This window comes from Pinus tabuliformis, chromosome 9 (assembly GCF_031772625.1).
Source record: "Pinus tabuliformis cultivar Carrire ecotype Pingquan chromosome 9, CPIR1, whole genome shotgun sequence".
Taxonomy (NCBI): domain Eukaryota; kingdom Viridiplantae; phylum Streptophyta; class Pinopsida; order Pinales; family Pinaceae; genus Pinus; species Pinus tabuliformis.
Window position 1 is genome coordinate 1,046,448,917 of NC_142307.1, and position 14,894 is coordinate 1,046,463,810.

Sequence of the window (14,894 nt, forward strand, 5' to 3'; positions counted from 1 at the left end):
TGCAAGTGATTTTGTGGTTACCTCTGAGTTTCTCTCCACAACCTTGGGAAATTACGAAGTGATAACATACTTAACATTCATAGGTTACTTCACATTAAATTCATCACTTAAAACATATCATATACATTCGTAAAACTTTATTGTACTGAAATAAAGTGAAACTGCTATGCTACAATATATAATAAGAAAATAAACACATGAAGACACAAATTTTACTGTGGTTCATCCCAATGTGGGACTACGTCTACAAGAATTGTTTCTTATAAAAGAGAATTTGTACAACAAACAGTTCTTAGCCTGCACACTCAGCTGTAGAGCATTACCTTCCTTCCCAAGTACATATCAACAAGATTTAACCATAACACAAATCTAGATCATAAGAGGATTCCTCTCTTCTTTATTATTCATACCTATGTATACTATTACATCGAGGGATACATCATCACAATACCATGGTCCACATACTATGGAATCCCCTAATACAAGCTACAATGGTCTGAAAACCATTCATCATATACATAATTACATTCTTTTAACAAAAGGGAGGGGCTTCGACTCGCTCCGAAGCCCATATACCGCGCGGTATATCTACTGCGTGGTCCAGTTTGGCAGTCTGCTACTACACCGCATGGTCCACTTCGTACTCCATTGCATCCTTTACTTCGCACTCTACTCCCAAAAATGTGGATTCTTCATTAAAATATAGGCCAAGTTTGGATGCACCCAACAACACATAAAAAAAGACTTGAGGCGTTGCCCCAGATCACCCTTGTTACACAAAATATTGTCACCATGACTATTTGCAGTCAGTATGGGTCTATCATCTTTCATACTGTCCTCCTAAGCAAGTCTCAAACCTCAACTCTTCAGGTCAAGCTTTGAAAATGAGAGAAAGACCTTAAAAATCAATAAAGCTCTAGTTCCGCACTTTCTCTCACTGTTACCTGCGGTCCCGCACCCCCTGTTCATATTACCTGCGGACCTACCCTCTCTGTCTCTAAAGGAGTGGGTGCAGACCACTGTGAAAGTCAAAAAGGCGCAAGTTTATTCTAAAAACTCACTTTGGGTTAATTCTAGATGATTCTAGAATAAATTTTGGCGAGGATAGTTTTGTTTTTGTGTCAACCTCGTTAAAAAATGAAATAGGGTGTTAGAGGATAGTTCCTGTTACTGAGTCAACCTCATTAAAAAATGAATCAGGTAGATTTTAGGTTATATAGGTAGATTGTAGAGAGTAGTCAGCGAGGATAGTTTTTTCCTGTATCAACCTTGTTAAAAAATGAAACAGGCTGTTACGAGGACAGTTCTTTTCCTGCGTCAACCTCGTTAAAAAATGAATCAGTTGTTTCGAGGAAAGTTCCTTTTACTATGTCAACCTCATTAAAAAATGAATCAGTTAGTTGTGAGGATAGTTTTTTTCCTGTGTCAACCTCGTTAAAGAATGAAACAGGGTGTTTCGAGGAAAGTTCCTTTTACTGTGTCAACCTCGTTAAAAATGAATCAGTTAGTCGCAAGGATAGTTTGTTCCTGTCTCAACCTCGTTAAAAAATGAAATTGGATGTTTCGAGGGAAGTTCCTTTTACTGTGTCGACCTCGTTAAAAAATGAATCAGTGAGTATGAGGACAGTTCTTTTCCTGTGTCAACCTCGTTAAAAAATGAATCAGTTGTTCAAGGATTTTAGAGCATAGTTCCTTGTCTTGTGTCAAGCTCGTTAAAAACTGAATCAAGGATTTTAGAGCATAGTTCCTTGTCTTGTGTCAAGCTCGTTAAAAAATGAATCAAGGTTTTTAGAGTATAGTTCCTTGTTAGGTAGATTGTAGAGACTAGTTATGAGCATAGTTCCTTATCTTGTGTCAAGCTCGTTTAAAAAATGAAACAAGGGTTTTGAGGATAGTTCTTTTCCTGTGTCAACCTCACTAAAAAATGAAACAACTCCCACAAGTCTTTCCAATATTTTGAAAGTAAACCTTCATTTCATCCACCTGGTTGAATGCAATGAAGCTTGGGGGGCATGTACCTTGATTTGCGTCATTATGCTGGGGGCATGCGAACTTATAACAAGCATAGTTTTTCATTTCAAGCTTGCGTAAACATGAAACTAGATCTGAGCATAGTTCTTTTCCTGTGTCAAGCTCGTTAAAAAATGAAACAAATCCTCCTCTAATTGGGTCGAGAGTTTGACTAGATCTCATAAATGTTAAGTTGTATATTTAGGTTAGTTATTTCAGTTTTTGCATACTTTTCTTACAGTTGTAGGTCGAGTCTTTCAAATGATCTCGTAACTGAGCCTTCATTCCATTCAGCTATTAATTAATGTACTTAGTTGAATGAAATGAAGCTGGGGCGCATGCGCTCTAGCAGTTATGCTTAGGGGGGATCAAGCACAGTTTTCTCTCTGTTTCAAACTTGTGTAAAAATGAAACTACTTTGAAGCATAGTTTTTCTCTGTTTCAAGCTTTTGTAAAAATGAAACCTATCTCGAGTCAATTTTAGTTATTTTCAAGACTCGTTAAACTCATGAAAATCCTGAGATTATTTTGCTATCTTTCATTCTCATAAAACAAATGAAAATGCCAAGTTCTTTACGTCTTTGCCTGCCCGTAAATTAAATTGAAAGTTGGCCATATGAGTACATTTTTATCATTTTTTCGAACTCGTTAAAACTTACGAAAAAGTGAAACCTTGGAGTTCTCTTTTAAGCTCTTTTCTGACTCCTAAAATATGAAAATATTGCCGAGTTTTTCTTTTTAAGCTCGTTAAAACGGAATTAAAAAGCTGGTCCACTTACAACCCTTTTCTGACTGTAAAAACATGAAAAGATCGCCAGATTTTGTCATTTCAAATTCGATATTGGTTATAAAACGACGTGTCATTGATCACTTTTTTACTTTTTCGGATCAAAGGCACTAATTACGAAAAGTATTCCTTGGTCGTAATGATCAAGCGGTTCTCTCAAGTATTATTTTATACTTTTTTCGGGCCTGGGAGACACAAATTTACGAAAAAGGACAACCACAGAGTTTTCTTAAGTTTTTTCAGACTCTCTAAAATTGAAAAACGCCGAGTTTCTCCTATACTGGACTCGTTAAAATTTAATAGTAAAGGACCTGTTCAATTACAAACAGGAACAAACCACTCCTTCTTAGGGTTCGAATTTAAACTAAGTTGGACTCATCCGAAGGATGAGCTTATAATCAAGCAAATGTTATCCTCCTCAAGCTTGTCAAAAATAAAGAGGTACTTGCCAGAAATGGTGGGGGAAAAGAGAGAAAAATGAGCCTGTTTGTCATACTTTGTAACCACTCTTGAACACGACACTTTTATTCACCTGGGTTGGGAAATCCTTTGCCTAACAGTTGATCAAACCACATTGAAAGTCTTCAGCCAGTTTCTGGGTATTAACTTTGGGTCAATTGTCACCAAACCATCTGCCATGTCGTTATGTGTTCAAGAGGTCAGTGAAAATAAGTCATTCATCTGCAAAATATCTGTCATCCATCTTGACCATCCCTGAGTTAGTCCTTGCAACTAAATTTCTTCAAACTTGATCTATGATTTCGCGTTGTGGGCTTGCCTACGACGGATCACTTTCTATCGACTTCAGCTCATTATCTAGAAAGATGATCTAGAAATTGTCAGTACCTTGGGATCTGCATGCCTCAATGGCAGGTTTCTCGCCTTCAACGGTAGGTTGCATCATTGACCTTCGATCAAAGGATTCCGTGGCATGTTCGACATCAACACATCTATTCACATCTCATGGATTGTACTGAGTACTTTGAGAGCCATTGACATTACTGGTGGTTTCTCTCACACTTGTAACAGTTTACATCATTGACAGGTAATCAAGTGGTTTCTACCATGTTCGACTTCAACACATTCATTCGCATGGATAGAATCGTACTGTTTCGGGAAGTAGAAATGAAGACCCTGGGTCTAGTTTCCACCATCCAGGCTGCGAGGAATTTTGTATTCAGTATACTGTGGACTATTCATAAACAGATGGCTGCGTCCATACTGTGTCTACATGTGTCTATACTTGTGATGTATTACAAGATCATTCCTATATTAGAGCAGTAGTTATTTTTCTAGTCAGTTTTGATTTGAGTATGGGAATGCCTACCTCAGCGATGATATGATCTCATATATATATATTTTGCATTGAATGTTTTTACAGGTTCCAACCAGGTTCTCCACAAGATTTCTCCTCGAAACGATAAAGTACTTCACTCTTCCTAGATGATAAATGAAATCCTCATCTACTACAGACTTCACACTTTAGGGGGCAATCTGTTACACAAAATATTGTCACCATGACTATTTGCAGCCAGTATCGGTCTATCATCATTCATACTGTCCTCCTAAGAAAGTCTCAAACCTCATCTCTTCATGTCAAGCTTTGAAAATGAGAGAAAGACCTTAAAAATCAATAAAGCTCTGGTTCCGCACTTTCTCTCACTATTACCTGCGGTCCCGCACCCCCTGTTCATATTACCTGCGAACCTGCCCGCTCTATCTCTAAAGAAGTGGGTGCGGACCCCTGTGAAAGTAAAAAAGGTGCAAGTTTATTCTAAAAAACTCACTTTGGGTTAATTCTAGATGATTCTAAAAGGAATTTTGACGTGGATGGTTCGCTCTTAGGTGGTTCATGCATCCCAAAAGAGAAGGAGCTAATCCCTTGATGAGAGGAGATATCCCTTTGAAGGAGGGCTTTATCCCTTTGAAGGTGGACCTAGTAACTTCCCTCCATTGCACTATAAATTAAGGCATTGGGCTGGTTTCTAGGGAGGTTAGAAGCTGAACATTTTTTAGGGTAAATGCTGGTGGAATTGAGACTTCCTAGTTAAACTTGAGAGGAGAGATCACATACCTTTTGGCTTCATTGGGAAGAGAGTGAAACTTGTCAAAGTAGAGGAGACTTCTTGTTGGACCCTGGGAGGAGCTTGTACAGCATCAAGGCACAGGTTGTAAAGTTCTTCTTTGATTTGAATTAATACAATCATATTCATTTTTCTCAACAAATTGTTTTATGTCATTTGTTTCATGAATTCCTTGATCATCATGATAAGTATGCTTTATGATATTGGCTTTTCAGGTGCTATTTAATTTGTTTGCTTGTTTGTGTTTGCAGATTCGCTACAAGGGAGCTCATTTGGATCAAAGGAGCGAGGCTTCCACAAACTTGCATTAGACCCAAGGTAGGCCTAAAACACTTGTTTGTCTTTGTTTATAAATTGCATATTTAGAGAAAGATAGTTTTTGATTGGCTTGCTTGTCACTAGATATCGTTAGATACTAGGGAGGTCAATCTTGTCCGCAAGATCGACTCATTCTGTGTGACAACCCTCCCATTGCACACCACGCAACATAATAACACATGAGACTAGTCGTGGAAAGAATGTAACACATACCCAACAATATGTTAATGTTGAAATCAAGTTTTAAATATGAGGGAAGCATTAAATGTGATGTTTTGGGAGTTTTCCATTAGGACCGATCAAATGCTCGACTACTCTAACAAAGTACTAAGAAATAAACCTTGATCATATGAACAACCAAACTTGACATGTCATTGAAAATTAATTATTAATTAACATCATAGTTGACATTATTTAAATATGGCATACATCATTTTAATTTGACATTTAATTACGCCTTAATTAATGTCTTAATAATATAGTAATTCAGATTATTTAAATATGAAATTATAATAAGCCATTGTTAATGTTAACATTTTTTGTGTAAAATTGTTGTAGTAACACATGGAAAAAGCCACAATGATATATTTATTATGAACATCTCATGATATTGGTTTAACAAGACTTAAATAAAGTCCAACTTTCATTATCACAAGACTTTGATTGAGTCGTACAATAAATGGAAGACAATCACCCCTTATGAACTTGGATCCACTACAAGCATTGCATAAACAAACTCACCTTCCTTTTTCTTTAATATGTAATCAATCATGTCATTTCCTTACATTATAACCATTGGTTATTATTTTAGGATTGATCCACATACAGATCACATATATTGGTGGTGGAAGGTGTATGTTGGGTATTAGATAATATAGTGATCCCCATGTGTTTTGTGACACATGCTTAACTGCCTCCCGAAGTTCTTTTAACTTTGGTGATGCTTCCATTTACTAACCCCTACAATTTTTGGTGTAATGACAATCATGATTAAAACAAATGGTATTAGATCCAAAGGTCACGAGTTCGAAACAACCCTGGCTCATGTTAGGGAAAAGATTGTTGGGAATTGGATAATCCAATGCTCCATGTGTGTTTCACAACATGTGCTTAACAACCATTATGTATCCATTAACTCTGGCGATGTGTCCATTTACTAACACCTATGGTTTTTGGTGTAACAAAAATCATGATTCCAAATGTATATTCATTTTTTAGGGGAAGAATAGATACTTTTGCACATGAAACAATGTTTTCTATTGATTTCTCTATGTGAGATAAGGGCTTAAACTAGATTTTAAGCTCTCGAATAACCTTTCAACTCTCAAGAACATAATAGTCATGGACAAATATATTCATAACAATTTCATTTGCAAGAAATGTAGTTTGTTTTATCTATAAGGTAGCCTTGTAGATATTCCACGTCTTTGTGATTTGTATCAAATAAAAAAATTATTTGTGACCTTTGAGAAGGCCATTCAGTGGGGAAATTTACATCATCCTTGTCTTGGATTATCATAGATATAGAACATTGTGCTTCCTGGGATGAGAACAATATGAAGCTTAAGGAAGACAATGGTATAGGTGGAGCTTCTGCTACTCGTATGCAAGATCAAACTCCTACCTAGAAGTAGGCTTTGAGGAATATGAAGGGGATGTGTTACTAAGATGTAGAACTTAGGGGGATCTTCCATTCAACCCAAATTTCTTAGGAATGGATCTGAGACAGGTCCATGATTTGTAGAACTACTTCATTCAAACTTAAAAGTGAACATGTGCTTTCAATTTGTTTAAAAACCCATAAGCGTGATGGACGCATGTGTAGACCTCGTATAACTGGGAACCAAATCCAATAGAAGCAAGGGTGTATGGAGAATCTAGTGGGAAATGAATATGCCCTTGAAACTCATCAATTGTTAGTTCCTAGTTCGTTCTATCCCCATGGATTGTTGCCCCATTTCGGTGGACTATCAACTTCACCATTGTTTGGTTAAGAAAATTAGAGATATGGACAAAAGGATATATGGATAGATGGTAGGTATACATTGAAATTGGATAGACAAGGAAGCCTAGTTTAAAGACTATAATTTAAAAATACATATTCAACATAAAAATAAAAAATTGAAAACAAAGTAATGATAATAAAAGAGAAACAAAATGGTTTATTATAGTTAAGAATTATGGGGAAAAATGCATACATAGAAATAAAAGGGTTTTGTAGACCCACTCATTCATACCAACCAATGGATTCAATTTCTAAAAATGGACAATTTATATGGCCATTCCCAATATAGTTCATGTATTCCACATGTCTAAGAACCGAAATTTTGATTAAAATCAATCACAAAGCTTGTCCATAGAAAACTATGCTTTCATAATACATAATATAAAAACCATTGATGGGTTTTCCATTCATGGTTTAAATAGGAAGATAGTTCAAAAATAATTCAAAATATCAAGGAAAATTCAATCTTGAGAAAAAATTATTTTATCATATAGACAATACACAGAGAAGCCCACAAATTATGTAGGGAGAAACTATGAATCCTTCCATAAAACCCCCACAATCCATCTATATAATGGCAATTCTACCATGTTCAGTAAGTGTTTGAAATTGGACATTACGAACTAGGTTTTTTAACAATGACATAGATACTAGGGAAAGAAAACTATTTTTACTAAATGCAAGGTAGTGTGGTACAGAGATAAATGGTAGGTTTATATAGGAGGTGGATAGATAATAAACCCTAGTCAAGAAATCATACCCTAAAAGAAATCCTTCAGCATAATTAAAGGATTCATGGTAGTGGGTTGTGATTAGTAGATTAGTGGTTCATGTTTAAATTAGATTTATGGAAATAATATGTTAGAGGCTAGGGGTTTAATGGCTTGGTGGATAAATAGAATAAATGAATTAAGAATTCAGTGAGTTAAGGGTTAGTTTTTAATGGATAAGGGGTCAACTAGATAATGGGATAACCAATATTATAAATTTCCATTTCGATGATGAAGATGCCTAGTTGGTTTATTACTAATATTATTACTTTTCTTGTCTGAGGACCAAATTTTTACTCAAATTGTGTTGGAGATTATGCCCTCACAAATCTTGAGCAAACAATCTAGGATGATTCTGAGTTGTGATATGGTGACACAATAAGTAAGATTTTGGTTGTATCACTAGCCTATGATAAATCTATTCTTGGGATTATTATATTGATCCAAATAACAAATGATATTAATACTAATTAAAAATGCCTAAAACATATCAATATGTGAACAATACCAGGGTGGTTGGTTTCTATAACACCACATTAAATATTTTTCCTTGGGAGCTAGGGAAATTCCTTCATCTGGAGCTCTCGAACATTCATCTCTTACATGTGGCTCTAGGTTCATTGGTGAAAGGTTAGGGTTTGAGGAATGGAGGGGACCCTTAACTATCCAAGAGGATGTCATAGTGACAATAAACATAGGAGAAAACTCTTTAGATCTCATAGGAATAATATTTCTAGTATGGTAGGGAAGGACATGCTCTTCAAATAGGTGGGGGAATTGCTCAAAAAAACTTTTGTCAATAAATTTCTTGGTCGATGAGTAAACAAGGGTACTTGATTTTTTGGATGAAGTATTATTGGGCACCTCTATTGGGGTATAGTCCCATTGGAAACCTTTTATGGCAAGGTTGGTATGGATTTATTTTCCATTGTGAGGAGACATGAAATATTTTGGCTCAGTGATAGTTTATGAATCATAGTTTGTTAGGTATAAAACCCTAGCACCCCCTTTTCAATGCTTAGGAATAATAGACTATGATGTTTTGATTTGGGTCAAACTACCCAATCTCCCACTCAAGCTTTGAAATAGAGCAATATTTAAGTCATTAGGGACACTATTGGGTCCTTTATTATGGGAGATCTTGGGTGCCTTGAGAATATATGAGGTTTTTGGCACAAATCCATTTTGAAGTCAATATTAGGCAAGGTTTATATGAATCAATCACAATTGTGAGTGGTGATATTTGTTATACTCGTATTGTTGATTAGATGGATGTGTCAATTCATTATTCTCAATACCATGAGGTAGGCCACCTTTTGGGGGATCATTCTAAACCAACCACTAAACATCAACATGGATCATATGTTCTAGATATCAATGCCAAATCGTTAAGCACGGGAGTGGATATTTCATCTAGAGATGTCCTAGTTGTGGATAGTGTACACCCCATGATTGATTTGGTTAGTGATATGCTTCATGTAGCTCATGCTTTAAAAATGCGATTAATATTAGTATGGGAGGGAGAGGCACAATGGGAAATGGTTCACTTGAAAATATGAACTAGGGTACCACCATCAATAAAATAGGGGTTAAGTTGGAACTTTAATGTTGACCATGTTGAATGTTAAATAGGGTTTAAGTTGGAACCCATTAAATTTGTTCCCATATAGTCCATGTTAAGCCCTATATAAGGCCCATGTCAACCCAAAAACCCCTTACTAATCCCTAGATATTGAGTGATTCCTTTTCTTTTTTTATTTCATTATGTAGGATAGAACCCCTTATGGTCACATTTTATTAGAATTGTATCCTTTGTATCCCATATATATACTAAGGATATGTAGTATTAGGATCATCAAATATTGTCTTGTTCATTGTATTTGTTGAATAAGGTTGTTTCCCCTTTAAATTTGATTGTAATTATTAGTTTCTTATCATTTTTAAGGTGCACATATTGTAACATTTGGTATTAGAGCTCTTGATCCTAGGGTTTTGTTGCTTCAAATCGGTCATCATGGAATTTTTGCTATATTTTTTCTCTAGGATATTTTAGATGATGAAACTTAGAGAAGGTTGAGACAAAATGCCGAGAAATATCTAGATCAAGTTTCAGATCTTGGTTCACTATATTTTTGGAGATATGGTCCAAGGAATTTAGGGTTTCCGAATGCTCCTAATTTTTGTCTCAAATAGGGCAGCTCAGAATTTTCACTATAATTGTTTTTTGTGAGGTTTCAGACCATGAAACTCCAACCACATTGAGGAAATACTGTGGTGAATATATATTCCAAGTTTCAAATATTGGTTCACTATATTTTCATAGATATGCTCCAAGGAATCTAGGGTTTCTTTATGCTCAAGAATTCATACTTAAATAGGCCAATTCGACATTTTTTCTCTAATTGTTTTCTGTAAGGTTTCATAAATTGAAACTTGGACCATATTGAGAAGAAATATTAGGGAATATCTAGTTCCATTTTCAAAATTTATTTCACTATAATTTGGGAGTTATACCCTATGGAAGTTAGGGTTTGTCAGCAATGATGAAATAAATTTTAAACAAGTCAGCTTGGTATTTTGGTATATCTTCTTGTCTATAAACTTTTGGACTGTGAAATCTTCAGGATACATACACAAATACCTCATTTATAGGGGCCAAAATTATATTTCAAGAATTGGACACGTGGAACGCTATACAAGTTTGTTCATAAGAAGAGGCCAAAAAATCAACAAGTTTTGGTAAAGTTACTATAACTTTCAGTTGGCACATCAAATTCAGTTCACACTTGTGGAATTATAGAAAATACATATCCAAAAGGCCTCAAATATTGGAGATATATAAATAAATTGTCAACTATTCTGATATTGTGTAACTTACTGTTGACATAATGGTTCAGTAGAAGATTATGTCTCTTTTTTTGTAACAGAGAGGAGGGATATCATTATTTTCCAACATGCCTCCATATAAAGCCACTACACCAATTAAATCTACTAAAGTATCATCCTTGACTCGTGAAGAAAGTGAAGACTTAGAATTTAGGTTATCTCAATTAGATAATAAAGTTAATGAAATGAATGGTAGTGTGTTGGAAAAGGTGGATTTCTCAAGTTCTCAAGAAAATCTTAAAAGAGAATTGAAAAGAAGTTGAGTGAAAATAAAGAAGGAATAGAAAATAATATGAATGAAAATAAGGAAGGAATAGAAAGGAAGATGAATGAAAATAAGGAAGGAATAGAAAAGAGGATGAATGAAAATAAGGAAAAAATACAAAAATAAATGATTTCCATGGAAAATATTTTCTTGGAGAGACTTCCTCAGAGGGATGAGGAGATCCAAGGAAATCTTGAACATAAGGAGAATCATGTTTTTTAGAATCAATATCATATTGGGAGTATGTTATCACAGTTGGAGAGCACAAATTTTGAATCGCAGAACCATAATTGTGAATTTTCAATCGAAGATCAACATCATCAGGGCTTCAAGTTAGCATCTAGGAATTACTATATTCCAAATATTGATATGATGAAATTTGATTATAATTATCCTGTAACATAGATATTTCAAATGAAGCAATACCTTTGTCTGCACCAAGTTGAATCCTTACAAAAGGTAAATATTGCATCCATGTTTTTAGAACATGACTAACATGTATGGTGTCAATGGCTTTGTGAAAGTAAAAAGGATTTTGTTATATATTGGTCCATTTTTACAAAGGAATTGATAACACATTGTGGGGATATTAAGAGAAACACATTCTTTAGAAAATTGGTAAAAATTCAACAAAAAGGTCATATTATAGAGCACATTCAACAATTCCAAAAGTTGACTCTTAGAGTAAAGGATATTTTAGAGGATAACTTGTAAGACTTATTTATGGGCACTATTGGGGCAAAGTGATTGCCGATCATTTAATTGTCAACCTAGGGGTTTTGTAAACTTGTGAAGCATGTGTGCACTGTATGTGCTAGAAATTGTCTTTCATTTTAGATCAATCTAACTACAAAATAATGAAAACCAATTCATCTAATCTATGAAATCAAATAATAAAAATGAAATTCAACTAACCTATGAAATCAAAAACAACTAATGTATATTTAGTTACTCCAACATCCAATTATGAGTGTTACCTTCTTGAGCTGAGATGTAAGCAACTATTTATACATTAACTTCAAATGTCCTAGAAAAGAAAGTAAAGTGTGCAGAAAATAACTCAATAATTGCATGTATTCAATATTCAACCATTCAATATTGAAATATGATTAAATCAGTTTCTTGAAATGATCTTTAGGAATATCAGTTAATACAAGTAAATGAGGATCTTAAAAGAAAATATAAAGGCATGAAAAAGTAAATCTCAATGATTGCATAAGTTGAACATTCAATCACCCAATTTGAAGTCACCGTCTTGGCCTGATCCTTAATTCAATTATAAAATGAATTGATGGTTTAATCTAAGAAAGTAAATAATAGAACATGAAAGGAAACTAAATAACTATGAACCCTTGCCTCAAACTTAATCCAATTATAAAATACATAAATCTTCCCTATTGAGATGTTTTTTAGGAAAGCAAAGATTACACAATCATTCTAAAACTAATACTAAAAAAGCAAATGAACTTTAATCTATAAAGCAATTAAATCTCACAATCATTAGATGGCCATTCCAATGGTGTATGAGGATGGAAAATGAAGAAGCTCCATATACAAGCATAACCAAATCAAAGTGAACATGCACATGATGCCAAATCCAAATTCTATATTAAAAACATGAGCATTTCCCCAACTTTACACATGCCTTTCAAAGGAAAAGGCTCTCCAATTTATATAAAAACATAAGAAGCTACCTTATTTAATGAAATTCCACTAAAATATCATATAGTTACAACCAAATAGCTCATAATGAGACACATATCCCCTAGGTGTCTCATAGAATTCTAATCCAGATAGGAAATGATGAGATACCTCATAGAGTTACAATCCAAATAGGACACATATCCAAATCTCCTTTGAAGGGAATTCGAATTTGAGCATTGGAGGCCACATAAAGGTGCCTTGGAAGCTTCCAAATAACCTACACATGTCATGAAACTTAAACCACATATATAGATACATGAAACCATGTTAATTCCCTAGTTTTTTATCATAAATTCACTTTAAACACATAAAATAAATAACTTTGGTAAATAAGGATCCTAACCCATATATTTATGAAAATGGTGGCTAATGAAAGGTTATATGGTTATGTAGATGTGACATGTGAGTGAAATGGTGGCAAAAAAGGTGAAATTGGATGTCATTTTGAAGACATTTTGGAGGCCCAACATACCCCCCAACTAGAGCAATTGCATGTCCTCACGCAAATATTGCATTCATTCCTTTGATTTGCTTGCAACGTCTTTGCTTTTGAATGAGCTTGGCTTATATCATATGTCCTTAAACTTTGCATTTGACAATTTTATTTATTTTTGCAAAGTATTCCTTGTCATACATTGAATTGCAACATGTTTGATTGGTTCTTATGTTTCAACCAAATTCTAATTGGTATTGGTTCTTGTGTTTCAATACCTTGTTTCTTGTTGTTGCAATAAGATTCATTGAACATATTTAAGAATGCATCTTTAAAATAAACCATATAGTGTGCTCTTAATTTAGACATTATTTGCAAATCATATAACTTTTTGAACCATAATGCAATCATAATTGATTAGAATAGGTATGTTAGGATGAAATGAAAATGTGTGACGGTGTATGATATATGAATATCAAATGATGTCCCTTCCCCCCAATTAAAGATATGGCAATGTGAAAGAGGAAGTGAGGAATTTCCCAAAGTTATAATTTTAGTATTTTAAGGAATTGCATGACTAAAAACTAGAAAACCACATACCTTCACTTACGTTCAATGTGCATGAGTTATGGAAATTGAAGAGTGTGGCTGCTTCTGGATCATAGAATGAAATGTATAAATCATCTTCTTCTTGGTTGCATAAATGGTGGATGAGGTTGTGAAGTGACTTTATTTCTGCTGCTAAATCTATTGTATTTGTTGCAAAATGTTGAAATGATATAGTCTTCAATCGCTATGAAACCGATGTACAACTCTAGTCATGCGAATAAATGTATCGGTGTCGTGCATGAAGAGAGGTCATTGGATTACCAACCATTGATGAATGTCGTTAATCAATGCGAGACAAACTCTCCATTAATGTCAAAAAGTGCCAAAATACCTAAGTACATCTTGCAAAGGGCGAATAAATGAGCCAATGTCGAGCCACTTGCAAGATCCAACAATCAAGGGACATTGATGTATTCCCATGATTATTGACGAGAGAGCCTGTCATTAAGGCATACAAGCCTCAAGGTACTAATGAGGACTCTAGCCTTAGACCTAGTTAATGTGTCGACGTCAATAGGCCAAGGCTTGGTAGAAGGAAGGCCTTAAGAAATCCTTCATCATCTAATGCAAGCATGAAACAATGATTTTGAAGGACTATGAATGGAAAATTTTGCAGTGGATTGAGGTTTATTTAACGGAAAGGAAAATGACAAGTGAATGGAAAGTAAAGGGGCAAATCAGCATGTAAGCAAGCTGAATGTCTTTATGAAAATGGGTAATGAGTTAGTGAAAGCAAGACAGGAAAATATGAGATGAGAATTTTATTTTCTGACTAAGTGAAATGCAATGCGACTACAAAGGAAATGAGATGAAGGTTTTATTGACTAAAGGAGTATGGATGCAATGGAATACTGGCATCTGTAAGGCTTGCAACTACTGGATCTAATATGCATTAGCATGTGCTCATGCATTGATGTTTCATCTCTATTGTTGCTTTGATCATTTTCTTGTGAAATAAATGTGGTTTTGAGAGACACTATTTGCTTATGGTCATCTGTTCTTCCTCCTGGAACCTGCAGAAAA